The sequence below is a fragment of the Corylus avellana genome, chromosome 7 (genome assembly GCF_965113065.1).
Source record: "Corylus avellana chromosome 7, dhCorAvel1.hap1.2, whole genome shotgun sequence".
NCBI classification, from domain to species: domain Eukaryota; kingdom Viridiplantae; phylum Streptophyta; class Magnoliopsida; order Fagales; family Betulaceae; genus Corylus; species Corylus avellana.
Window position 1 is genome coordinate 15,358,981 of NC_142496.1, and position 27,601 is coordinate 15,386,581.

General features: G+C 36.7%; 2 pseudogenes; both read right to left on the reverse strand.

Moving 5' to 3' along the window:
* Positions 1–27,601, reverse strand: LOC148584526 (receptor-like serine/threonine-protein kinase SD1-6; annotated as a pseudogene).
* On the reverse strand, positions 8,281–9,472 carry LOC148584527 (class V chitinase pseudogene; annotated as a pseudogene).

A 27,601-nucleotide genomic window follows, 5' to 3' on the forward strand; every position in this document is an offset into this window, starting at 1 on the left:
TTATCGGGCTACAAATTGGGAGATTGTTGTATCATTAATAGAAAAAATTTCTAGCGGCAAACCAGATTTATTTTCCTCATCTTTGTTTCTTTTTGTAGAAAAAACAGGCACTTTAGGAATTGTCAAAGCAGCAGTTTCACGTTTTAGCATTGAAGAAACCTCCAATATGGATGGCCTATCAGCTGCATTTTTCTGAACGCACAAAAGAGCTATTTGCAAGCATCGGATTAGTTTACATGATGAAAGTGTATCATCCTGAGATGGATCCATAGACTCCATGCCTTTGCATGATTTCCACAGCTCATATGCCTGAGAGAAATGAAACCATGATGTCAATTTTGCTGTTCATAAAACACAGAACTTAAAAAAAGGACAAAAGACAAAAGCATTATTAAACCAACTTACGTAGTCTAGGAGGTTTAAATTTTCATTTGCACCATAATAACATGCATTCTTCTTCCCACTTATGATGCGTAGGAGTAGAACTCCAAAGCTATAAACATCATATTTGATAGAGTATAAACCTCGTTTAACGTATTTAGGAGGGATGTAACCACAACATGCAACATTAATTATTGATTATACATATAACTATTAATTATTTGATTAGAATGCTTAAATTACTAAACATTCCAATGACCTCTAGTATAAATCGCTAGCATGAATTTGGGATAAATTTTCATAGATGAAGCCACGATGAAGGCTTGGAAGAGATTTTGAGCGGAAAAACGCATGGCGGCTACAGACTGAGATTCGTCAAAAAGAAAATGCCATAAAAGACGTTTACTAAAGACCACAGAAAAGTGACTCTGGGAAAATAAATATCCTACAACGTAGCAGCATATATGAGATATATAGGTCATTTTTTTTTTTTAATTTTGTATTTTTTTTTTAAGTTTTAATAGTATATATTACCATATACCGAATATGTTACAAAAGAATTTAATAAAACCCATATAAAAAAACAAATGATTTCCGTATTTTTTTAATTTTGTATTTTTTTTTTTTTAAGTTTTCCGTATGGTTTGTTCGAGCCCTTAACTCCCTCTTGATAGGGTTTGTGCATCCCTAACGACCTCTACTATAAATCCCATTCCCTAATGCGTACAATAGTATCATTTACCTTTCTTTTTAATTAAATATTTCATTCATGCCTTGAGCCTTAATTTCTTATTAAAGGGAAGTGTTAAAATATTAATTAAATAATAAGTGACAAATTAGAACATATGTTGGCACATAATTTTAATTTTAAGTGACGTACCACTATATATAACATAATAAGATGTAATGCATGAATGTCATATGAGAAAGACAGAGTTTTCGTCCAAACTGAAAAAAAAAAAAAACAAGATATCTTTATTAATGACTTTTTATTCCAAATAACAGATCGATGGATCCGTTCAAATTGCAAAAACAACAGGCTAGCTAGGATACTGGCAGACAGTATCAAGGAAACAAAACAACCCAACTGCAGATAATAAATTGGCCTTGCAATGCGTACACAAATACTGATGACTGGCCCTTATTGGATCTGGATAATATATAGAACTAGTATATATATATATAATAAAGTAGGTAATTAATTATAAATTACCTTGGTTTGAAAGAGTCCAGGCATTGTCGTCGTTGGCCACATGCCATGCAAAGTATCCAAGCAATCCCTTTTGCATGCCATATCTAGACTTATCAAAGATGCTATACTTAACATCATAGCCAATCCAATCCTTGTCGACATAGCAATAGTGTGTGACGTAGGAGGGATCGATCCCTTCTACGGCACCGATGTTTATTATAAGTCATAGGCCATTACGTTGATCCAGTCCAAGCTATCTAAGATAGCCTGAATGGGATAATTAACTGAAGGCGTATACTCAGAGGTGTAAAAGACAGCTGCTGTTAGAACTAGCTTGGCTTTGTCAGGGCTCTGAGCAGCCTCTTCCTCCACGGCAGCTTGCCACTCTATGAGGAGTGTAGCAAGGTTGGTCATCTGATCGGTCGCGTTGGGATATACACTGCCAGTTGAGGCTAAGGCCATCGTAGTCAAATTCCCTGGCTCCGTCAATGGAGGTGTTAAAATAAACTAGAGAATATAGGGATGAAACTGAATATTATATTTCAGTGTATATTGAACTGTATATAAAGAGGCCTATTTATAGTTGTATAAGGCAAGATAAACTGGGAAATACAATCATGAAATTAATGTACAATATTGCAGAATAATATATATATAGGAAAAATATATCAAATCAACAATTATGGTGAATATCAAAATATATTCAGAATATATTATATATTCTAACACCCCCCCCCCCCCCCCACACAAACTCAAGGTGGTAATGTAGATGCCAACTTGAGTTTGGAAATAAGATCACGAAACCATCCAGGTGGATTTGCTTTGGTGAACACATTGACCAACTGATTAGTGGAAGCAATAGGACAGAGACGGAGAGTCCCCTACAAAAGATGATGGCACACAAAATGACAGTCAATTTCAATGTGTTTAGTACGTTCATGAAATACATCATTATGCGCAATCTGAATCGCACTGTGATTGTCACAAAAGATTGGAGAACTGGAGGTCTGAGAAACACTCATATCATGTAGGAGCCAACGGAGCCAGAGGATCTCAGAAGTGGTGTCAACAAGAGCACGATACTCAGCTTTAGTGCTAGAGCGGGCAACAACAGATTGTTTCTTGCTACGCCAAGAGACGAGAGAATCACCAAGTAAGAAACAATAACCCGTGGTGGAACGACGATTAGTGGGATCACCTGCCCAATCAGCATCTGAATACACATGTAAGTCTGAGTGAGAAGAGAAATGCAAACCATAAAACAAAGTGCCCTTCACGCAGCGAAGGATGCGAAGAACAACCGCATAATGAATTGAGCGTGGCGCGGTCATAAACTGACTAACAAGATGGACTGCATAGGCAAGATCCTGTCCTATCATCGTAAGGTAGATGAGACTTCCAACTAACTGTTGATAGAGAGTGGCATCAGAAAGTAGCTCATCATTAATGGCATGAAGTTTGACATTTGTCTCTAGAGGGCTATCAACAATTTTGCAATCGGTAAGGCTAGCTCGTGAGAGGAGATCTGAAGCATATTTTGCTTGAGAGAGATAGTAACCATTTAGATCAGAAGACACTTCCAATCCAAGAAAGTAGCTGAGAAACCTAAATCCTTCATCTCAAATTGTTAAAACTGTTGTAGCTTACAAATACCGATAGTATCATCTCCAATAATAATCATATCATCAACATATAGTAAAAGTAGAATGAGACCAGCATCAGATCGCTGGATAAAAAGAGCAGAGTCATAGGAGCTAGAAACAAACCCAATTTGCTCAATAGTGGAACTGAATTTGGCAAAACAAGCCCGTGGAGCCTATTTAAGACCATACAATGCCCGGTGAAGTCGGCAAACCTTGTGTGGCGGATGATTGTACCCAGGCGGAGGCTGCATATAAACTTTTTCACTAAGATCACCATTGAGAAATGCGTTTTTCACATCCATTTGAAAAAGATCCCAACGACGCACAGAAGCCATAGCAAGGAGGGATCAAACAGAAGTAAGGCGAGCCACCGGTGCAAAAGTCTCCTCATAATCAATACCATACTCCTGATTGAACCCCTTTGCCACAAGACATGCCTTGTATCGCTCAATAGACCCATCATATTTTATCTTAATCTTGTATACCCACTGGCACCCTACCGCAGTTTTGCCTGGAGGTAAATCAACTAAGTTTCAAGTATGGGTTTTGGAAAGAGCATTAAGTTCTTGAGACATAGTATTTTGCCAAAGAGGGTTAGTATGAGCCTCACGGAAGGAGTAAGGTTCATATAGAGTAGCAAAAGCAGAATAACAGTGATAATCATGAAGATGGGAAGGAAGAGATGTTACCCGATTAGAACGACGAGGGACAGAGAGAGCTGGCTCAAGAGTAGATGGATCAACAGGCGGGGCAGAGTCATTGGCGTCGACCGTCTGGATGTCGTCCGGAGAGCTTGTCATCCCTGCATCAAGATCAGTAGTGTCGGGGAGCAAATCAAACGAGACATTAGTGAAGATAGGAGAAGAACTAGAGGGACTAGTAGGAAAAGACTCCATATCACTAAAGAACTTATGTTCCCAAAGGGTGACGTGCCGCGAGATGTGGAGTCGTTTGGAAATAGGATCATAACAACGATATCCTTTGTGTTCAATGCCATACCCAAGAAAACAACATAGGCGAAAACGAGGTTCTAATTTTGTTCGTTCATGGGGTAGAAGAAGCACGAAATAGATGCAACCAAAGATGCGGAGGGATTGGTAATCAGGAGGAGAACCATACAGGAGTTCATAGGGGGACCTATTTAATGTAGTGGGCGATGGGACCCTATTAATGGTATAAACAGCGGTAAGAGCAGCTTCTCCCCAAAAGTGTTCAGGGATAAAAGTAGATAGGAGCAAAGCCCTAACAGTGTCTAAGATGTGCCTGTGTTTACGTTCAGCACGACCATTTTCTTGAGAAGTATTTGGGCATGAGTGATAGGAAAGAGTGCCATTTTGTTTGAGGGTAGTAAGGAAGGTAGATTCACGATATTCCATGGCATTATCAGAACGAAAAAAATTTTATGTTTCGAGAAAATTGGCTTTGAACCATTCGTTGAAATTCAGAGTAAATTTTCAAAAGTTCAGACCAATTTTGTAAAAGATAAGCCATGTGTATTGAGAATAATCATCCACAAAAATTACAAAATAGCGGGATCCACCCATGGTGGGAATATGCGCAGGGCCCCATACATCAGAATGCACCAAATCAAAAGGAGCAGAAGAAACAGATGCACTATTATTGAAAAGTAAAGCACTTTGTTTCCAAGTTAACACGCAACACAATCAAATGACTTGGACTCAACAGACCCTAACTAACCACTGTATCTAAAGAACGAATACGAGAAATAGATGCATGTCCTAAATGAGAGTGCCATAAATTGAGGGTGGTAGAGGGAGACCGAGATGGAGTGGTAGCAGACACAGCAGGAGGAAGATGGAGTGATGAAAGCTCAAACAGACGTCCAATCTTACGGGTGGTCCCAATTAGTTGTCCCGTCTGTGGATCCTACACATCACAACCTCGGTTAGAAAAGTGCAGTTCTAAGCCAAGTTCACAAAGTTGACAAACAGATAAAAGATTTAACAAGAGATTAGGCACCAAGTATATATCAAACATAGATAGTTGATGAGTAGAAACAGACCCCACGTGACTAACATCAAGATGGGAACCATTAGCAATGTAAATGGTGGTAGGCCTAGGTAACACAGATTTTGCAGAAAGTATGGAAGAATTCGGTGTCATGTGATTACAACAAGCAGAATTAATATACCAAGAGGAATTACCTGGTGTGGTGAACATGGCGGTATTAAGATTGGACTTAGATAAAACCTGATGAATGAGAGCTTCGATTTCTGCAAGAGAAATGGTACTGGGTTGGGGTGCAACATCGGTATAAGACATATCTGATGTATCAGTATGAGTGACCGTAGTAGCCTTATGACTAGGAGCTCGATGATTCGCACGAGAAAGCCTTTTGCTGCATTCACTATACCTGTGGCCAAATTTCTGACAATAGTGGCATTGGATATTTCGATTGGATGAGGAAGACCCAATATGAATAGAATTAGGGGCATGCGTATTGCGGGATGGAGTGCCCATGACCATCTCATAGGTGTGTAACTTCATAGTGGAGAATCGGGTCTCTTCTGAAACGAGTTCACTAAGAGCACTTTCCAAGGATGGCAGTGGTGAGCGGTGAAGAAGAGAAGCTCGAGTATGCTCAAACTCATCTCGAATTGCCGCAAGAAACTCGACTAGGCGCATGCTATCGCTAAAAGCGATGTACTCAGAGGCATCAACCTTATCCCTCCACTTAGGCTCACATAGTGCTAATTGATTCCAAAGACAAGTCATTTGTGAATAAAAATCAGTAATACTCTAACCTGACTCCTAACGCATGTGATGAAGCTTGGTCACAATCTGAAACCACTGAGCAAGATCGGTAGTGCTGTAGCACTGAGCTAACATGTCCAAGACATCTTTGGCATTGTCAAGATTGCCAAATGTCATGCTAATGGAGACAACACAAGTGTTGGAGAACCAAGAGATAATCTTGTAATGGATACTTTTCCATGTGCGGAGGCGGGTAGAGAAAGCCGCAACAGGTTCCTCTTTTCTAGCAAGAGATTTAGGTTCTTCACCAGAAACATACTCTCAAAGACAATGTCCTTTGAGCCACCTACTCATATTTTGAGACCAAGCCGAGTAATTGGAGCCATCGAGAATAATAGGGATAGGTTGGGTAATATCTTCGATGCTTGGGAGAGTGGTAGTAGGTACGGCCATTTTTTTTTTTTTTTTGGAATATAATCTGGTGTGGTTGAGTGTAGGATAGGTTCTGTAAGCCTGGTGAGAGGATCAAATCTGGTGTGGCCGAGTGTATGATAGGGGATATGAGCTTGTTTTTAAGGGTTAGGATCTGGTGTGGCTGAGTGTATAATAAGGAATATAGGCTTGGTTAAAAGGGCTGAGATCTGGTGTGGCTGAGTTTATTACAAGTCTGTGAGCCCAAAAAAAAAGAAATAATCTAGTGTGGCCGATTGTAGTGTAAACAGGTGAGCTCAAAAGACAACTTACAAGGGTGGCGGCGCATGGTGGCTCCTTGATGCCCGTGCTTCAATTGGTTCAATAGATTGGCAGCCTCCGATCACGAATCCGAGATTCGTTTCTAAAAACGACTCAGGGGCGGCGCGTGGTGGCCAGAAATGGCGAGTGCGGCAGTTCAAAATTCCACAGAAAGTTGTGGCGGTGTGTGGCGGTGCGTGGGCTCTCCTAGTGGTGCGTACTTTCTACAGGGCAATAGATCGGCAGCCTCCGATCTGGATTCTGGCGTTACTTTTCTAGAAACTTGAGAGGCAAATTCTATTTTTATTATTATTGTTATTATTATATATATATATATAGTCTTTATACTGTTAACTATTGTCTCCTATTAATATTGATTTTCTCTCAGAAAATAGTTTTGAGAGGAGGAGGGAGCAGATCTGCTCCCTCCTCCTCCCTCATTCCCCTTCTACTCCACGCTCCTACCCTACCTTTTTTTTTTTTTTTTGGTATGTTTGTAGGTATTCTCTGACCAAATCAGCAACTTTGACCTCTCTGCTATGTGTCCGTCCACCTTCCACCGTGTTGTGTCATTCACCTCCCCCGGCCGCTGCTGCTGCTTGCTGGTTGTTTGTTTGTATTTTTTATTTTGAATAAAAGGTTTTTTCTCTTTAGATCTGCCCTCATAAGTGATGATGAATAATTAGGTGTGAGGGGTTATCCCTCACGGCCGGATTAAATTAATTTTTTTAAGAAATTTGGCTACTCATGTCTTAGATTTAATATGCTCGGAGCAGATCTGCTTTTTAACTATATTTGTACATGGATTAGCGGAAGATTGAAGTCATAAATAGCACCTGATTATAATAATTTTTGTTTGTATCTATGACTTTGTAACCTCATGGCATGTGACTATGATTTTTGTAGAGGTTTATGCTTTGTGCTGTAAGGGATTTTTGCTTTGCTATGTAAGAGCTTTATGCTCGTAATCTTTAATCAATAAAATCCTCATATTTCCGTTAAAATATATATATATATATTCCTTTTCTCTCAAACACCGAGACAAGGTCGAAAATTTTTTCTCTCTTCATTGCTTTCATGTGGCACCATTAGTGTCCATATTTGCACAACATTAATTGACAATCAGAGGATTACTCCTTTGTCCTCCATAAATTTTATATTTAATTAATTTGGATAATCCATCACTTTCAAATATATATATATATATATATATATATATATATATATATATATATATATATTTCCTCTTTCTTAAGCGTAATTTTATGAAGTGTACGTATATTAGGCATAAAAAGAGGTTCATATTAATTTATTGACGGTTTCAAGTTTCAAGTACTGAAATGGATTTTAATTAAGAAATAAACAAGAAATGTGATCGAATAATGGCATTTTATTATAACAAAAAAAAAAAAAAAAAAAAACAGATGGAGCGTACATCCGATCAGATTACAGAAAGAAACAGTACAAATTAATTACCGCCAATGCCAAACAGTATGCATGGAGGCCAGGAAACAAAACAACACAACTGATAATTCGCCTTACAACGCGCGTACAAAAGTACTGACTGATGATTGACCTTATTAATTTGTGGACAACATAGATATGTGATGATTGGCCTCATTTGTTCCATGCTTGGGAAGCTGTGAAAATATATTAAGAGTAAAAATTAGGTTTGAAAGAGTAGAAATCCAAAGAGAAGTTTATATATATATATATATATATATATATGGAAGACTAGAAATCGAAAGAGAAATATGATTATAGTAATAAAATAATTACCTTGGTTTGAAAGAGCCCAGTCAGTGTCGTCGCCGCCCACATGCCATGCAAAGTAACCAAGCAATTCCATTTGCTTGGCATATATAACCTTATCAAAGATGCTATCCTTACCATCATAACCAATCCACGTCGTCCCAACATGGCCATACTGCGTGACATAGGAGTAATTGATCACTTCTTCGCCACCGTTGTCTTTTATAAAATCGTGGATTTGGGAATAAGGTATGGGGTCACTTACTTCAGTCGCAGGTCCATTAGCATCTGAGGATATTTTTTGGTCATCAGCATTTTTCAGAAGCCAACTGCGGCCATAAAATGAAAGGCCGAGGACTAATTTGTTGGCCGGCACGCCTGCATCAATCCAAGCACGGATGCCGGCATCCACGTTAATAGTTAGTTCAGAGCCCGTTGGATAGTGCAATGGAGCAGGCGGCGCAGTAGAATTGGGTGAGGAATCAGGGAGAGGGGTATACAAGTCATAGGCCATTATGTTGATCCAGTCCAAGCTATCTGAGATAGCCTGAATGGGATAAGTAACGGACGTCAACGTATACTGTGGGGAGTAATAGACGGCTGCGGTTAGAAGCAGCTTGGCTTCGCCAGGGCGATCATCAGCGTCTTTGTCCACGGCAGCTCGCAACTCTTTGAGGAGTGTGGCAAGGTTGGTCATCTGATCGGTCGTGTTGGGATACTGCCAGTGGAGGCTAAGGCCATCGTAGTCAAATTCCCTGGCTACATCAATGGAGGAATGTATGAATGTTTTAAGGTAATCAGAATCGCTAGCGATTGTGTCAAAAATGGAAGGATCAGTGTCTCCACTGATGGATAAAATGGCTTTAATATCAGAGTTGTTCTTCACGGTTTTGGCGAAGGTTCGAAGCTGATTGGTTGGAAAGCTGAGTTGGTAGGTGTCATTGACACCAGCAAAGGCAGCAAAAAGATGGGTGAAAAGGCTGAAATCAATGTTCTCCGGCTGCAACTCACCGTTCCAGTACCAGTATCCGGCATTCACATCAGTGCTGCTAGTCATCTTGATCTTGATGATCTTGATGAATGATTATGATTGGTAATTAAGTAGGTATTTGAGAGAGAAGAAGAAATTGGCTCGCTCAAGTGATTTTTCTCCATTGCACCTTCATGCTATTTATACTAATATTTTTATGCATGCATGTGCATGTGCATGTGGGCTATTATTATTAATTTGGATTCCATCAAGTTTTGCTGATCAAGATGATTAATTATAATACTCCAACCACGTGCATATACAGCCAAAACGTGGTTCCGTAAGTTATGAATTTCGACCTCTGACACACACACAAAATAATAATAATAATAATAATAATAATAAATAAATAAAAATAATACAAATTCAAATTAATTTGGCTTATTGTATGAGTGGTACTAAGTCAGCTAGCTAGTATCCTTAAAGGTAGCTCAATCGGTTGTGGATCACGCCTAATGAAACGGAGGTCACTAGTTCGAATCCCTCATCCTTCTTCTCTTGTGTGGATATGTCAAAAAAAAAGTCAGCTAGCTAGCCCACTAACACTTCCATTAACAACGATTCAATACATGAAGACTCTAATATATATGTCTCCCGTTAATTATAGGGATTCAATATGTGAAGGCTCCACGGGGAGGCATGTAACGCTATCGAAATTTAATTAAACTAATTATTAAAATAGACACACCTCCAAAGACCTATTTACCATATAAAGAAACCTAAAGGGATCATCGATTAATTTGTAGCACATGTATGCACCATAATTAATAAACAAAAATAATCACCTTAATTAATGGAGAGTTACAAGCTGAATTTCACACACCAACTAACTAGAAGTTATGTGGGAAAGACTTACCTAAATACCTACCAAAGTACAAGAAATAGCAGAATACGGAAGTAATACAATGATATGATCAGCCACAATTTAAACCTCAATACAACTCTGAAAGTAATTACAACAAAACCTTGCTAATAAAATAAAATAAAAATTAAATTAAATTAAATAAAGAAAAAACCATAAAATTACCACAATCAGGAAAAGAACTCACCATCCTATCCTATGTATATTTGGTTCGAGCCCCGGCCTAACGACCTCTGCTATAACTCGGGTGCCCTAATGCGTACAATAGCGGCAATCATTCACCTCTCGCTTTTCAATTAAATATTTTATTCATATCTTGAACCTTACTTATTAAGGGAAATTCTTAAAATATTACTTAAATTTTAAGTGACGTACCACTATCAAAACCTGAAGAAAAACAAAATATTCATGATAATATGATCCATATTGATTTGAAGTGAAATGAATTTTTTGAAATCTGTTTTCTTTCTACATTTATTTAGGAATCCAGCTAATTAACTAGATTATTTAAATTTTTTAAAAAAGACTTAATTACCAATATTGACTTCATATATATATATATATAATACTCCATCCAATCACATGCACTGATGGCATATACATGCAGCCAAATATATATATTGAATATTGACACGTTCTTGATTATTTTGGATAACATCAACTTATTTGGGCTGGCTGATCAAGAATCAAGATGTGTACGTTATTGTGTCTTCTTTTGGTTAGATCCAAATATCATAAAAAGTCCCAGCTTGGATAAGTTCCATTGAATATGGATAGATCGACCGGCCAATTAATAAGCAGGGAGACAAAAAAATACAATAAAATTAGATATACAATATATACTCAATGATGAAATTGGTGGGCCTAACTCATCTCATAAAACCGATTTAATAAGAGAGGGTTGTTCATTCCTTATAAACATGCCCAAGATCTTGTCCACAAGCAATGTGAAATTATTTCTTAACATCCTCCTTCACGTGCAGGCCAATATTTTTTCTGGTCCTTGTCACTGGGTAAGTAGTGTAGGCCCCATTCGTCCTGTGTTAGGTTTTGATACCATGATGAAATTTGTGGGCCTAACTCTTCTCATAAAGCCGGTTCAATAAGAGAAGATTGCCCATTTCTTATAAACATGCCCAAGATCTTGTCCACAAGCAATGTGAGATTATTCCTTAACACCCAACTACTGATAAACCTAATTAAAGAAAAAAAAAAAAAAAAAAAAAAAAAAACTAATCTTAATCTTAATTGATAACTAACTATCCTTATTAAATAAATTTCTATTTTAAAACATATTCTATTCCCCCCTTGACTCTGTCCATAACATTGTTTCATGGACCGTAATTTATTTTGCTGCATATATTTAAAGGTATACGTACATGGTCTCACGACATTTAAAATTTAAAATTAAGTGGCACGATGTTTAAATGAAATGGAAATGATCTATTTCGTTGTCCATATTTTATTTTATAAATTTAAAATTTGAAATCAATCATGTATATCAGATTGGTACACAAATTAATAATAATCACTTATTTTGAGTCGGCAAATTTAGCAATATGCATGCACAGAAGGCAAGCCTATCCATATATGTCTACATGCTTGTGAAGAACAAAACTAATTGAAAACCGCTTAACAGGTAAATATCACACAATATGAGGAACTAATAGATATTTATCAATAATCAAACAATCACAAAATTAAGTAAAATGAAACACAAGGATTTTGGTGATGAAGAAAAAACCTTTTATAAAATGTTCTAAAAGTAAAATGTCTCTGGGGTAGCCAAACCCACTATCAAAAGATTTTCAGATATTACAGATATTAGGAACACTTACAAACCGACGTCAAACCTTGACTCTGTAAGATTGATAAGCCTCCAACTTTTCTCCTCGCTCACAATCTTCTTTAACGTGATTCTCTTTTATCGGACCCTTCCGATAGACTTCTCAATGAAGCTCACAATCAAACTAACAATAATCCTCTAAGAGGAACAACTAGGCTCACAACAATTATTCTCTCTAAGCACAGTCTCTCACGAACTCTCTGGTGAAAATTCGTACCTCTCTCTTTCGATTGAGATGTATTTATAATATCCCCTTAAACCCTCGACACACAACAAAGTTTACATTCAATTAAAACTGTAACATGTACAGGGCGTCTGGACGAGGAGAAGGCCTATCCGGATACCAATTGAAAAACGCTTAACAGATTTAAATCACAGTTTATGCGGAATTAATACTATGAAGCAATAAGCAATTAGTCTCCAAAATAATCAAAACAATAAATCATTCAGACACAGATTTTGGTGACGAAGAGGAAACCTTTTAGAAATCGATCTAAAAGTAAAACCTCTCTGAGGCAACCAAACTCAGGAAATAACTATGAAAAGATGTTCGAAGATTACAGACGCGGGAAAAACTTACAATCCTTTGCAAGTCCTTGGCTCTGAAGATTGACAAGCCTCCAACTTGTCTCCTCGCTCACAACTAGTATAAGGTGCATGTACGAGATTATTCCCACGGAGATTGTTGATTTTGCTTAGAATTTATTAAAATATCAACTTTGGCACGAAATTGATACTATGAAAAAGGAATAAAGATAAATGAGAAGGTAGGGCTTTGATATCTACCACTAATCATACTTAATAATATAGCAATATGTCAATGTTCCAATCATATTATGAATATTTAAAGTTTGGCAACCTAAGGGCATGGGTGTATACTCCTTAAGTTATAGATTTTCCTATGCGACAAATTAGGCATGGGTGTATACCCTAACTCTTTTCTTTCTTAAAAGATATAGCATGGATGTATACTAAGTTGTTCTTTAAGAAAGCATAAATCTATGGAAATCGACAAACACATGGAGCCTATGGTATTGGTGTATACTCCCAATTTTTCATGTTGATTAACCCAAGAACTCGTGAGGAGATTTTTTTGTCACTCTATTAAGCCCATGACTCAATCACCCAGATTGACTTAAATAACTAATCCGTACCACATGCATATAATGACTAATCACACACATATGAGGAATTCGATAAAATAGGAATTAATCAAGTTAAGTATCACAATATGATTATCACAAAAGCGCCAATATTGAAATATTAAAGAAACATAATTAGGGCTTCAATCTAGCCCTACTAAAGTAATTAGCTACACATAATTAAAATAAAGGGAAAAGAAAAAATCGAAAACTGCTCCTAGAAGTAGCCTCCAAATTCCCCTCTCCAAAGTTGTGTGGAATTGTCCCCCTAATTTGTGAGGCTTAAAGATAAATTTATAGGCTTATAAAAATCCTAGTAAACCTAGCAAAATCATAGGGTTTAGTCCTAGTCCAACTAAGACTTGGAAAACCCTAATTTGGAAGGAAAAGGGAGTCCTGGCCACATCTGTATTTCTTCTAGCGCACGAGTACTCTAGATCGCAAGCGTGGTGCACTCGATCGCACTCCCGCAATCGATCGTCTATGTGATGCGCTCGAGTGCATATGCGCTCAAGCTTCTACCTTGTGCGTACCCCTTGGCTTTAGCGCTCGATCGCTGGTCTAGTGTGCTCGATCGCTCCATCCAAAGGTCCAATACTTTTAGCTTTTTCCCAAATTTGCTCTTTAAGCCCCATACTTCAACAAATGCTTTATTTTCTTCCAAAAGCCTACGAAAACACAGAAAACATATAAAAGAAATAAAATAGCACAAACTAACAAAACTAAGATCTTAACAAATATAAATTAAGGGCTAAAATATGAATATTTTGGCACTTAACACACCTCAAACTTACATATTGCTAGTCCCTTAAAAATACGAAACTAAAAACTAAATGGAAAACAAAAAGATAAATCCATCTTTTGTGGGATGTACGATTGCATTTAGCACATTCAACTGTCAGTCAAAACCATGATTTTCATTCATTGGCAATTTTAAAAAGACAAACCACATCTTCATAATGAATTGGAAGTTTAAAGTTTAATTACTCACAAAAGACAAGCTAAGTCATCACAAGTTCGAGACAATGTAAAGTGAACTAGCACATAAATATGAACCTTCCAATAACTTCCAATGTGTAAAGTCTCAATATCTCAAAGTTCAAAGAAATCCCCATCAGAATGAATAACTATGGCATAACTTCTTTTTTTTTTTTTTTTTTTTTCAAGGTTGTGCAATGTTTAATTCCCTTAAGCTTTCTAATTGACCCATGTAGCTAGTATTAGGCCAATGACTCCCCAGATGGTTTTAGGACATTAGGTGTAAAAACACCCTTAAGGACTTATTAACTTGAGTCAAAAAGGGTACGAAACCAAACTAGCTATGACATTAATCAAATCAAAATTTTCACCTTTTGACGTGAACACTCAATGCTTAATGAGGTAAGAGGTCCAGTTACTTAGTAAAAAGCTTATCGGTGATCTTTTTTTTTTTTTTAATTTTTTTTTTTATGCCAAAGTATCCATCTAACAAGTCTCCTAGCTTACTCAAGACATTAAAACATACACAACAAGTTCACATGTTATACCCCACAAATTATGTGCTCATGTGCTTGTGTCAGATCAGATCGAACATGTAAATTCTCAATTGTCCAAAGTAAATAACCAAACTTAAAAACTCAATTATCAGATCATGTGTTCAAAATTATAAGCTTACCAATGAAGATCAAATCACAATTTTTTCAGATCAACAAAAATTTTAAGACAAACATGAACATGCATTTTTTTTTTAATATATTATATATTTTCAAACCAACAACAAAAACAAAAAACCTGGGACAAAGTATGTGTAAATGTATCTCCCCTACCCTTAAACTTAAATTATACATTGTCCCCAATATGTGTATAACATAGAAAGATCTTACCCGGAAGATGGATGAAACTGTTTGGAATACCATCGCTCATAGCACACCCCCAAACTTGAATGCAAACCCACTTGTTTCTGAAAAACAAAACACTAAAATAACAACGGAAAGCAAAACCAAAAAAAAAAAAAAAACAAACAAACAAAGAAAAAAAAAAAAGAGGATATGCTATGACGTGCCTCCCATAAGCGCTAAGTTTAATGTCTTTAGCTAGACTCTTGTCCCCTTTTAAACTTGAAGCACTAGTCTTTTCTTCTCTTGCACCAAATAGAATGACTTCTTCCTATTGTAGGGTGATTCCAATTGTCTATATATCAAGGTAGACCATTCTGAGTCTTCTCAAACATTTTCTCATCCGTAAAGGAATCGTGAACTAGAATAAAATAAGAAGAATACTCAGGGAACTTTTCTATCTTGATGTTCTCAATTTGCTCATCACATAACTCCAACAGACTTCTCTCTTGGACTTTTGGTAATTTAGGAATAGGAGCTGATGTTGAAGAAGTCTCAGTGCTTTCTTCTTTTTCCCGATGTGGCTCTTGTGGAATTTCAGTTTGCTCCCCCTTCATCTCTTCCACTTGATTTTCAATCGCTTCTTCACTCCTTAAAGTGGTAATTGATTACTCATGATAGTAAGTGCACTCTTCCTCCGTGTATTGTCCATTAGGATTGATCATCGACTGACTTTGGTACTCTTCTTCTTCTTCTTTGAGGATATCGACTTTTTGTTTGAGGTGGGCCTCCATCCTTTCAAATGATCGCTTACTTTCCTCCGCTTGGCTAAGGAAAGTTGACATCACTTCTTCTAAGGCAAACCTCTTCGGGGGAGGTAGTTCTTCTTGGTATTATTGTTGTGGCGACCAATAGATGAGATAACACTCCTCTTCTTGAGCTTTTATTTTGGTGTCGATGGGTTGTAGCAGTTGATTATTGGCCTTACTGTGGTTAAGAAAAGCTGACATCGTTTCTTCTAAAGCTGACATTGCTTCTTCTAAGTTAGAACTCTTCGGACGAGGTGGTTCTTCTTGGTATTGTTGAGGCCAATTGACGGGAGATAGCTGAGAGGAATATGAATGATCATAGAACTGCGGATATAATTGATGGTGCAGTTCATGAAATTGTGGAGAATGATTTCTATGAGCTTGAGCTTGCCACGAGAGATTAGACTGTTGGCACCATGACAGATTATAAGAATCAAAATAGATGTTATTCCCCGGTCTAGAGAATGATGTGTTCATATGCCCATAAGAATAGTTAGAAAATTGTCTTGTTGAAGGACAATCCCTAACTTGGTGATAAGGGTTATGGCAATATGAACATGGTTCATGGGGTGTTGGAATGTTTCCCCACATGTATGAAAATAAAAGTAAAATAATAATAATAATAATAATAATAATAATAATAAAAAGACGTTAAAATCAAAAGGAAAATAAAAACAGATTTAAAAATAAAAACTTACGAAGATGCAGACTCGAACGACCTTGCATGAAAAGAAATAAATCAAATATGTAATTAACACAGTTTTAGTTCTGCTGTCCGGATGTACGATCTATAGAACTGTGAGGTGCGCTCGATCGCCCTGGAATGGGCGCTCGAGCGCACCTCAGAAGAACAAAACAAAAACTTTAAAACTAGATATTAAAACAAAAATAAAGTTAACTAAGAAAAATAATTCTAAACAAAATTAAACAATCCCCGGCAACAGTGCGAAAAAATTGTTGTGCCAAATACTACCTAAATTAATAGATAATAATTGATACGTTTTACTCGTAAGTGCACAATATCAAAATAATAGTATGGGGTGCAAGTACGAGATTGTTCCCACGGAGATTGTTGATTTTATTTAGAATTTATTACAATATCAACTTTGTCACGAAATTGATACTATAAAAAAGGAATAAAGATAAATGAGAAGGTAGAGCTTTGATATCCACCATTAATCAAGTTCAATAATATAACAATATGCAAATGTTCCAATCATATTATGAATACTTAATGTTTCCCAACTGAAAGGCATGTATATATACTCCTTAAACTATAGATTTTCCCAAGCAACGAATTGGGCATCGGTGTATACTCTAACTCTTTTCTTTCTTAAATGATTTAGCATGGATGTATACTAAGTTGTTTTTTAAGAAAGCGTAAATCTATGGAAATCGACAAACACATGGAGCCTGGGGCATGGGTGTATACTCCCGATTTTTCATGTTGAATAACCCAAGAACCCGTGAAGAGATTCTTTTGTCACTCTATTAAGTCCAGGACTCAATCATCCAAATTGGCATAAATAACTAATCCATACCACATGCATATAATGGCCAATCACACACATATGAGGAATTCGATAAAACATTAATTAATCAAGTTAAGCATCACAATATGATTATCATAAAGGTGCCAATATTAAAATATTAAATAAACTTAATTAGGGGTTCAATCTAGCCTTATTAAAGTAATTAGTTACATATAATTAAAATAAAGGGAAAAGAAAGAACCAAAAACCACTCCTAGAAGTAGCCTCCAAATTTCCCTCTTCAAAGTTGTGTGGAATTGTGCCCCTAAATTGTGAGGCTTAGAGGTCCATTTGTAGGCTTACAAAAATTCTAGAAACCCTAGTAAGGGTGCGTTTGGGAGTGCGTTTTTTTTAAAATAATCTACGATTTTAAACTAATTCGCAACTTTAGGGTGTTTGGGATTGAGAATTTAAAAACGCAAATTTTAAAATCGCAAAAAAATCTGCGATTTCCATAAGTTGATTAGAGGGTGCTTATTTGAAAAAATGCGAATTTAAAACAAAATCACGACTTCTATTAAATAGATATTTGGCACAATAGTTACCTTTTTCAGAACGGGAATAAAAAAAATACCAAGAATACCCACCTAAAATATATTTAAAACCCTTCTTTTCTCTTTTTTTTTTTCATCCTTATTGGTAATTTGGTCATGAAACCGCAATTATATGCTAATGTTATCCAAACACTCCATTGATAAAAAAGTACTTTTTAGTATGTTTTACCAAACGCCTGTACGATTTTAAAAAGTAGCGATTTTAAAAACGCAATTTTTTAAATCGTACTTATTGAAATCGCACTACCAAACGGGCCCTAAACCTAGCAAAATCATAGGGTTTTGTCCTAGTCCAACTAGGACTTTGAAAACACTAACTTTGAAGGAAAAGGAAGTCCTGGCCACATCTGTATTTCTTCTCGCACACGAGTGCGCTTGATCGCAGGCGTGGTGCGCTTGATCGTACTCTTGCGATCAATCGTCTATGTGATGCGCTCAAGCGCATATGCGCTTGAGCTTCTTCTTCTGTGCGCGAACGCAGACCTTGCGCTTACCCCTTGGCTTTGGGCGCTCGATCGCTGATCTAGTGCGTTCAATCGCACTATTCGAAGATCTAATGCTTCTAGCTTTTTCCCAAATTTGCTCTTTAAGCCCCATACTTCCTTAAATGCTTTTTTTCTTTTTTCTTTTTTCATCCAAAAGCCTACAAAAACACAGAAAACACATAAAAAAAATAAAATAGTACAAACTAACAAAACTAAGTGGTTAAGAAATATAAATTAAGGGCTAAAATATGAATTTGCACTTAACACTTCTCAATTGAAGCTCACAATCAAACTAACAAGATCCTCTACGAGGAACTACTTGGCTCACAACAATTCTTCTATCTAAGCACAGCCTCTCACGAATAGGCCTATCCAGACGGAGCTAGGGCAAAGTTTGGAAAACCATCGGACACTTGGCACTTTTTTAGCGGCGCGTCCGGACAGAGTGCAGATGAGATTGCAAAGAAAGCTCTCAGGTTTTCTTGTTTTTCTATCTTGTCCGGACGGCTTGCAGAAGAAGGCGCAGATAAGGCTCTTAGGAAAAATTGATTTCTTCAAGCGTCCGGATGGCCTTGCTTCCGGTCTGGATGGTACTTGCATGGATGATAAATCTTGGCACTTTTGATCACAATTTTGCTTACCGAATTAAGCCAACAAAAACTTACAAACTCCCCCTTTGGCAATTCGGTGACAAAATCAATGGGTCGAGTCAACCCATCATCTCCCCAATTTTTACTCCCCCTGTTTGTCACAAATTGACAAAAGGTATCCTGTTTCCTGAAGCACTCAACAAAATTCACCAAAACATATGTGGAACAGGAAAAACATAAACACAACTCATGATCACATATAGGAAAATGCATGAAGATAATGCAAGATCAAGAAGAACAGAAACTCCCGCTCAAAGTATGACTAAATAACAACAAGAAATTTTACTGAAAAAGGTTTCTCCCCCTCAAAAGTCAAGTAAACACACAAGATGCATAAATCAAACTCATATTTTCAAGCAATGAATACCCCAAAATATCTCAAACTAATTAAAATATACATGAGACTTGAAAAGACAAGAACACATTTCGTTTAACCCAAGCAAAGAAAAATGTTCCATTCAACCCATGCTTGTGTGTCGTGTGTGTAAGCCATCCATTGAGTAAAATTAACAACTTACAAGATGAGGAGAAAGTTTCACCACAAAAAGGTTTTGACAAGTATATCAAATCAAAATTCAAACCTTATCATACTAGGGCCCAGTCACTCTCATCCAATACATCTCCCTTTTGAAAAAATAACACAATTTTGACACAGCGAAATAAATTCCATTGAAAATATGATCTTTTGATTTTTGTTTCACTATTTTATTTCTTTCTTTTTGAGAAAGTTTTATTAAACATTTGGTGCTTACCACAAAAATAGAAATATAGGAAGTTTTAAGCCCTAGGTTCAACTAGCGTATGGTCAATTTGAAAGATACAACTAGCTAGTCAAAAACCTCATATAGTTACCTAACCTCACATATAAAGTTAAGAAATAAACTCAGAGCAAGCTTAGAAGTGCACAAAGGTTTAAGCATAGTCAAACATGCCACACAAGCTTAGGCATTAGATAACCACAAAAATTAGTCCATTAAAACAATTTTACAACTCATACATATTAAAAACATTCTAAGACACAAGGAATTAAATCCATGGAAGAAGCATGAGAAAATAATGGACTTATCAAGGTGTATAAGACAAAAGAAAGAAGAAGGTAACCAAAACAAAATATTTTTGTCTTTCTGAATTTTTAACAAAAAAAAAAAAAAAAAAAAAAATGCACCAAAAAAAATAAAACACCAAACAAAAAAAATGCGAAAAGAAAAATAGCATGCTCTAGGATATACAAATATGTGCAAGGCAACCCACCCTAGGCATGTTATTGACTCACCTAATATAAAGTGAGTTCACTACCACTCCCCCTCAAAGGGTGAATAGTTTCATTCTTCCTAACCCACACTTGAGTGATCTTAGGTCTAGGTTTATGGCCTTTTTTGAACTCATCTACCCTAGATAGTACTCATTTCATCATCATGACCAAACCCCCACAATCTTTCCTAGAAAATGAATTTTTTATTTTTATGCACATGAGGTTTCAAATTAAAACAGTTGGGTCGAATGTGACCAACTTTTCCACAGTAATGACATGTAGGGACAAACGTTTGAGAAGATAATTTCCTAGGAGGATGCATGGGGCTCAACCAAAATTTTCTTACCATTCTTACCTTGTAGAGTCTCGACAGCTGCTTGATGTCCATTAACAAAAACACCTTTTGCTATCATAGGTTTAACAAACGCAGTATTTGAAGTAGAAGCAAGACTAGAAGACATATAAGCAGTTTTATCAAATCCTAAACAAGATTTGTCGCTAGAACGCTTCTGAACATGCAACATTTTACTAAGCTTTTCACTAGATAAATTACTCTAAGTGATTTCTAGATTCAACCAGATCATTTTGAAGGGATTTATTCTTAGCAATTAACACATAGTTTTCAGATTTAAGAGAATTGCAAACAGCATGTGAATCGCTCAAGGATTTCAACAAATTATCCTTTTCAAGCTCAAGATTCTTAACATCTTTAACAATTTTCAAATTTGTATTTCTAAGCATAGAAAATTTTTCCATTAAATTTTCAAATGAGTTTTGAAGATCACTAACCCTATTTGATTCATTATCAGACACAGATTGAACATCTAATTGTTTAGAATCATCATAATCAAAGGACGCAACAAATGCTACATAATTAGGAGATTCATCTAGGACTTCCTCATCAGTGTTACTCAAGGTAATATTGAAGGCTTTTTGAACTTTTGGCTTATTACTCTTGAGGTTAACACAATCCTTCCGAACATGACCATAGCCAGAACATTCATAACATTTTGGACTGCGTGGGTATCTTTTATTTCTATCCTAAGTACTCACTTTTTGTTTTCCAAATCTCTTGGAAATTTTATGTTCATTCCTATAATATTTTCTAGCTATCAAGGCAAGTTCCTCATCATCTGGTGATTCCTCATCAGATAACTCATTAGAGTTCTTTGTAAGAGTTCTAAGGGCAAGATCCTTATTTTTCCTAGGTTGAGGCAAAGAAAACTCATAAGTCTGAAAGGCACCTACTAACTCTTCTATCATCATGGTTTCAAGGTCAATACATGACTCAATAGCAGTTACCTTCATTATTAATCACTCAGGGAGTGATCTCATGACCTTTCTAATAAGATTGGTGTTAGAAACTTTCTTTCCTAGATTTATCATGGAATTTCTAATTTCACTAAGTTTGCCAAAAAACTCATTGAATGTCTCATCCTCAAACATTTTAATATCCTCAAACTCAGAAACAAACATTTGAAGTTTTGAAGCTTAGCAAGATTAGTTCCTTCATAAGTAGTTTCTAGGATCTCCCATGCATCTTTGGCACTATGACAATTTGAAATTCTAGAGAACTCAGTTTGTAAAATTGCCAAGCATAGGGCATTCATAGCTTTGTCATTCGCCATACGAGTTTTTCAATATTAGACCATTCGGCTGTCGGCTTTTCTAGAGCTTTAAATTCAGATTCAATGACAGTCCAAACGTCCATAGATTTTAGGAAAAATCTCATACGAGACTTCCAATAGCCATAATTTGATCCGTTAAAATTAGGCACAGTGTTAAGGGTTTAAGACATTTTAAGCACGAAACAAAGATCACACTCGGGAAATTAATCCTTCACGGAGTGAAACTGCTCTTATACCAATTGAAAAACACTTAACAAGTAAATATCACACAATATGCAGAATTAATAGATATTAATCAATAATCAAATAATCACAAAATAAGTAAAATTAAACACAAGGATTTTGGGGACGAAGATGAAACCTTTTAGAAAATGCTGTAAAAGTAATACCTCTCTTGGGCAGCCAAACCGAGGAAATCAATATCAAAAGTTGTTCAGAGATTACAGATACTAGGAACACTTACAAACCGCAAGATCTTGACTCTGTAAGATCAACAAGCCTCCAACTTGTCTCCTTGCTCACAATCTTCTTCAACGTGATTCTGTTTTATTGGACCCTTCCGATAAACTTCTCAATGAAGCTCACAATCAAACTAACAATAATCCTCTAAGAGGAACAACTAGGCTCACAGTAATTCTTCTCTCTAAACACAGCCTCTCACTAACTCTCTGGTAAAAATTCGTACCTCTCTCTTTCTATTGAGATGTATTTATAATAGCCCCTTAAACCCTAGACACATAACACAATTTATATTCAATTAAAACTGTAACAGGTAAAGGGCGTCTGGAAGAGGAGAAGGCCCATCCAGATGAAGCTAGTTTACACGGCACAAAACTAAATCTTAGTCATGGCTGTCCGGACGTGGAGAAGGCCCATCAGGACGGAACTAGGGCAAAGCTCGAAAAACCATCATAAACTTGGAACTTATGGAGCGGCGCGTCTGAACGGGATGTAGATGAGATTGCAGACGAAGCTCTCGGGTTTTCTTTTTTTCCTATCTTGTCCAGACGACTTGCAGACGAAGGTGCAAACAAGGCTCTCAGGAAAAATTAATTTCTTCGAGCATCCGGACGGCCTTACTTCCAGTCTGGACGGTACTTGCATGGATGATGAATCTTGGCACTTTTGGTCACCATTTTGCTTATCGAATTAAGCCAACAAAAACTTCCACTAATAGGTCAAGAAAGTAACCTTAGCCATTGGTTATAACCTGGCATAATTCTAGTAAAATATATTTATCAAAGTTACCTTAACCTTAGAGATTGGTTACTGAATGTGACTTTGTGAGATCACAATTTTAATAAATGTGACTTTGTGAGAGAAAATCGAAAACTGAGCAAAGGGATCAGGTCAAATTTCGCATATTGAAGAAATGAGCTTTTTTTTTTTTTTTTTTTTCTCTCTCTTAATTAAAAGGGTGGGAGAAGGCGATCAATTGTGGATCTCTACCTGTGTGTTACAATCAAACTACCTACTGGGAATTGCTTAGGATTTTTTTTTTCTTAATTAAAATGGCAGGAGGGGGTGATCAACCGTGGATATCTACTGGTGTGTTACAATCAAACTACCTGCTAGGAATTGCTTTGGAGGGGCTGAAAGGGCTGCAACCGCAGGCGCTCCCTGAAGGAAAATTGAGCTGTAGTCTGACTAAAACTTACCAAGACATCAGTGGATTTCCAATGCGGCTAATACTAATCAAGCTTGTGTAAGTTATTCCTTATTGCGAAGATTTAAACCCACGCCAGGTAGTACATGTCTGGACCTCGTGGATATTTCTTTGAGACCATTGAACCACCGCCACAGGTGGTGAGTGGAAGGGAGCTTAATTACTTTGAACAAAGCTAACCCTTAAAATAAATGGTTAACTACAATTGACATGGTATTGAATTAGTCATAATAATTTACATGTGGGTATGGCACATTGGAAGAAATTTTGGAAGTTATCACTTCTGCTCAATTGGGAATTCTTGATAAACCAAAACGAACTAACATATATATATTAAATGTGAGAGGCATATGTTATTAAAATATATATATTAAATGTGAGAGGCATATGTTATTTTTAATATGATTGATATATAGAGTCTTTCTACCGTTAACACTTGTCTCCTATTAATATTCCTTCTCTCAAACACCAAGACACAAGGTCCATAAATTTTCTCTCTTCATTGCTTTTATGGATGTGGCACCATTACTGATATAGGCAGGGAAATGGGTAGAACTTATCCCTACGGACTTCATTAACGAGGATGTCAATTCGATGAAGAATTCTCTCCAACCTGGGGAGGATGATATAGACTGGAAAGTTAAGGATTCCATAAAAAAGAAAGTGGTGTACGTTATTATTATTATTATTATTATTTATTTTTAACTAGTTATTGTCTCTTCATTTGGTTAGATCCAAACATCATAAAAAGTCTCAGTTTGGATAAGTTCAATTGAACGAGGATTGATCAATCGGCCAATTAATAAGCAGGGAAACTGAAAATACAATCAAATCATATACAAAATATATAATCAACTACCGATAAACCTAGCTAATATGAAAATTAAACTAATCTTAATCCTAATTGATAACTAACTATCCTTATTGAAAAGAATTCTATTTTAAAACATAATCTAATCCACTCTTGATTCCATCCATAACATTGTTTCATGGATAGTAATTTATTTTGTTGCATCTAATGGTATTGGTACATGGTCTCACGTCATTTAAAATTTGAACTTACATTGCACCATATTCAATTGAAATGGAAATGATCTATTTCATCGTCCAGATTTTATTTTATAAATCTAAAATTTAAGATCAATCATGTATGTCAGATTGATACACAAATGAATAATAATTAATCATTGATTTTGAGTCGGCAAAATTAGCAATATGCATGAACACAAGGTGAGCCAATCCATATTTGTCTACATGCTTGTGAAGAACAAAACTAATAGGTCAAGAAATTAACCTTAGCAATTGGTTATAACCCGCGCAACATAATTATACTAAAATATATTTATCAAAGTTACCTTAACCATCACAATTTTACTAAATGTGACTTTGTGAGAGAAAACCGAGAATTGAGCAAAGGGATCATTTCAAATTTTGCACATGGAATAGAAGGGAGCCTTTTTTTTAATCTAATTAAAAGGGTAGGAGGGGCGCCAACAATGACAACTCTACCTAGGCATTACAATGGTATAACCTACCTACTGAGAATTGATCAAGAGGGGCCTAGACAACAGAAATCGCAGAAGCTTCCTCAAGAACAATTGACCTATAGTCTGATTCAGCCTTACCAACATCAACGGATTTTCAAGGCGGCTAATACTAATCAAGCTTATGTGAGTAATTCTCCATTGCGAAGATTTAACCCCACGCCTAACCAGTACATGCCTGGACCTCATGGAGATTTTCTTGAGGCCATTGAACCACTGCCACTAAAAGGCGGACCCACGTTGTAAGGTGGGGGGACCCTGGCAACCCCTAATATTTTTTAACTTCTATTCAAGGTAGTTTTACATGAAGTCCTAGTAGCTTTTTTTGTTTGGGAACCCCAAAGTTTTGTCTTGGCCACCCGAAACCTTTTGTCCGGTAGTATGGTCTACCCGAAATATTACCCTTTCTCAGCAGGGTTGGCACTATCTCGAGTGACCTGTAATACAACACCGGTGCTCCGGATATTGTACGCTACCGTACATAACATTAGTGGCACGATTGAGTTCGACCTCAGGTGGCCCACACCACTAATGATGTATGTCCTGTATTGACCACCTATTAGGGAATAGCTGCAAAATATGCTTGTTTGAATATATATATATATATATATATATATATATATATATATATATATATATAATAGACGTGGAATGCAGGAAAAGTAACAACAAGCATCCGCATGAGTTTGAACTCACTCGGGTCATAAGGCTTCTCCATAAAATCTCCTTCAGGCTACATAACCTCAAATACTGAGAAAAGACCTATCATTAGTTATAAATTCAACTAAAACGAACCTAAAACATGAAAACAGAAGCTATTGGATGACTGGCCAAAGTGGCATTCCCTGGAAGCTACAAACTACCAACTAAGCTAACTATGAAAAGCATTTAAATAGCATAACGACTATGTAATAAGCTAGGCTTACAAGATTACCTCTTTGACGCAAAACCTCCAAGAAATCACTCATTCTCTTCCTAGAACTCTCACAACTCACAAAATCACTCAAGCAGGGTTTCTAGAGGGCAACAAAGGCTGAATGAAGCTTAAGGGTCGAATGGGGAGGGGTATTTATAGGGTAGGAAGGCCTGTGAATAGTACGCGGATGTCCGATATTGTAGAGACGATATCCGCGTACTATTCACCCAGTGGACCAAAGGCTACATCGTACGTATGGGCATTGACCAACGGTCAACGAAAAAGTAGAGGACGTCCGTTACTATTGAGGCGTACGTCTGGTGCTATTTGCAAAGTACGGCGTACTATTGGCAGAGGACGTCCGGTAGTCCCCATGCGTACGTCCGCGTGGTCCCCCAGATGTACTATTTGTAGAGGACGTTCGGTACTATTGAGAGAGAATGTCCAGTCAAAAAGTCTAAAATTTTCAAAATGCCATTCGAGCTGTTCCTAGTGACACAAAGTCCAAATTAACCCTCTAACTAAGCTACATAAGCTTAGTTAATTATTTGGGTCACTAAATGCATGGGTATGTATGAGGAGTGTTGTGAAAAGTCACCAAAAAGCTCGTCTGAAGTGCGTACAGACAAGTAATGGTCTGAAGTCCCACTAGGAAGCTTGTCTGCTAGTGTGTACCGAAGAGGGGAAGTGTGAAATCCCACCAAGAAGCTCGTCCAATAGTGTTTACGGACTAGAAGTTCTAAGAAGACCCACCGAGAAGCTCATCCATAGTGGATACAAATGAGGTATATTTTAGGAGACCCATAAAGAAGCTCGTCTACTGTCTACAACCTCATTTGCTAGATCTTATGTACGGACGCGATGCTCAAAGAAATTGATGAAACTGTATCATAATTGGATCCATAAACTCCATGCCATTGCCTGATTGGAGGAACGTAACCACTGCATGCAATATTAATTATTGATTAGAATGCTTAAATTACTAACGTTCAATCTTTAAATTACTTACTATGCGCGCACCAACTATTTGGTTTGTATTTGCTTCACTTTTAACCATACCAAAGTAAGATATCTTAGGTTTCATTTCGTTGTAAGTAAAATGTTGCTAGATTTGAGGTCTCGGTGAATTATTGTCAATGGTGAGTATTCTTGGATATATATATATATATAAGTCCTTGAGTAATCCCTTCCATGATATTAACTCGATTTCTCCAATCCAAAAGAAATCGTCTAGCAAGATCGGTATCAATGAGATTATGACGAGAAACTTGTCAATTGTGGATTGCATACTGCTAACAATTATGTGTTCCAAAATATGACGCTTCAATTAAGTTCAACTAGTTTTTCTTTTAAAGCTTAAGGTAATTTTCAAACCCAATTTTGGCTGATGCCTTCTGCACTAAGAAATTGTAAAATGTAGGCAGAAAAGATTCCAACCAAAGAAGTGGAAGTCCAT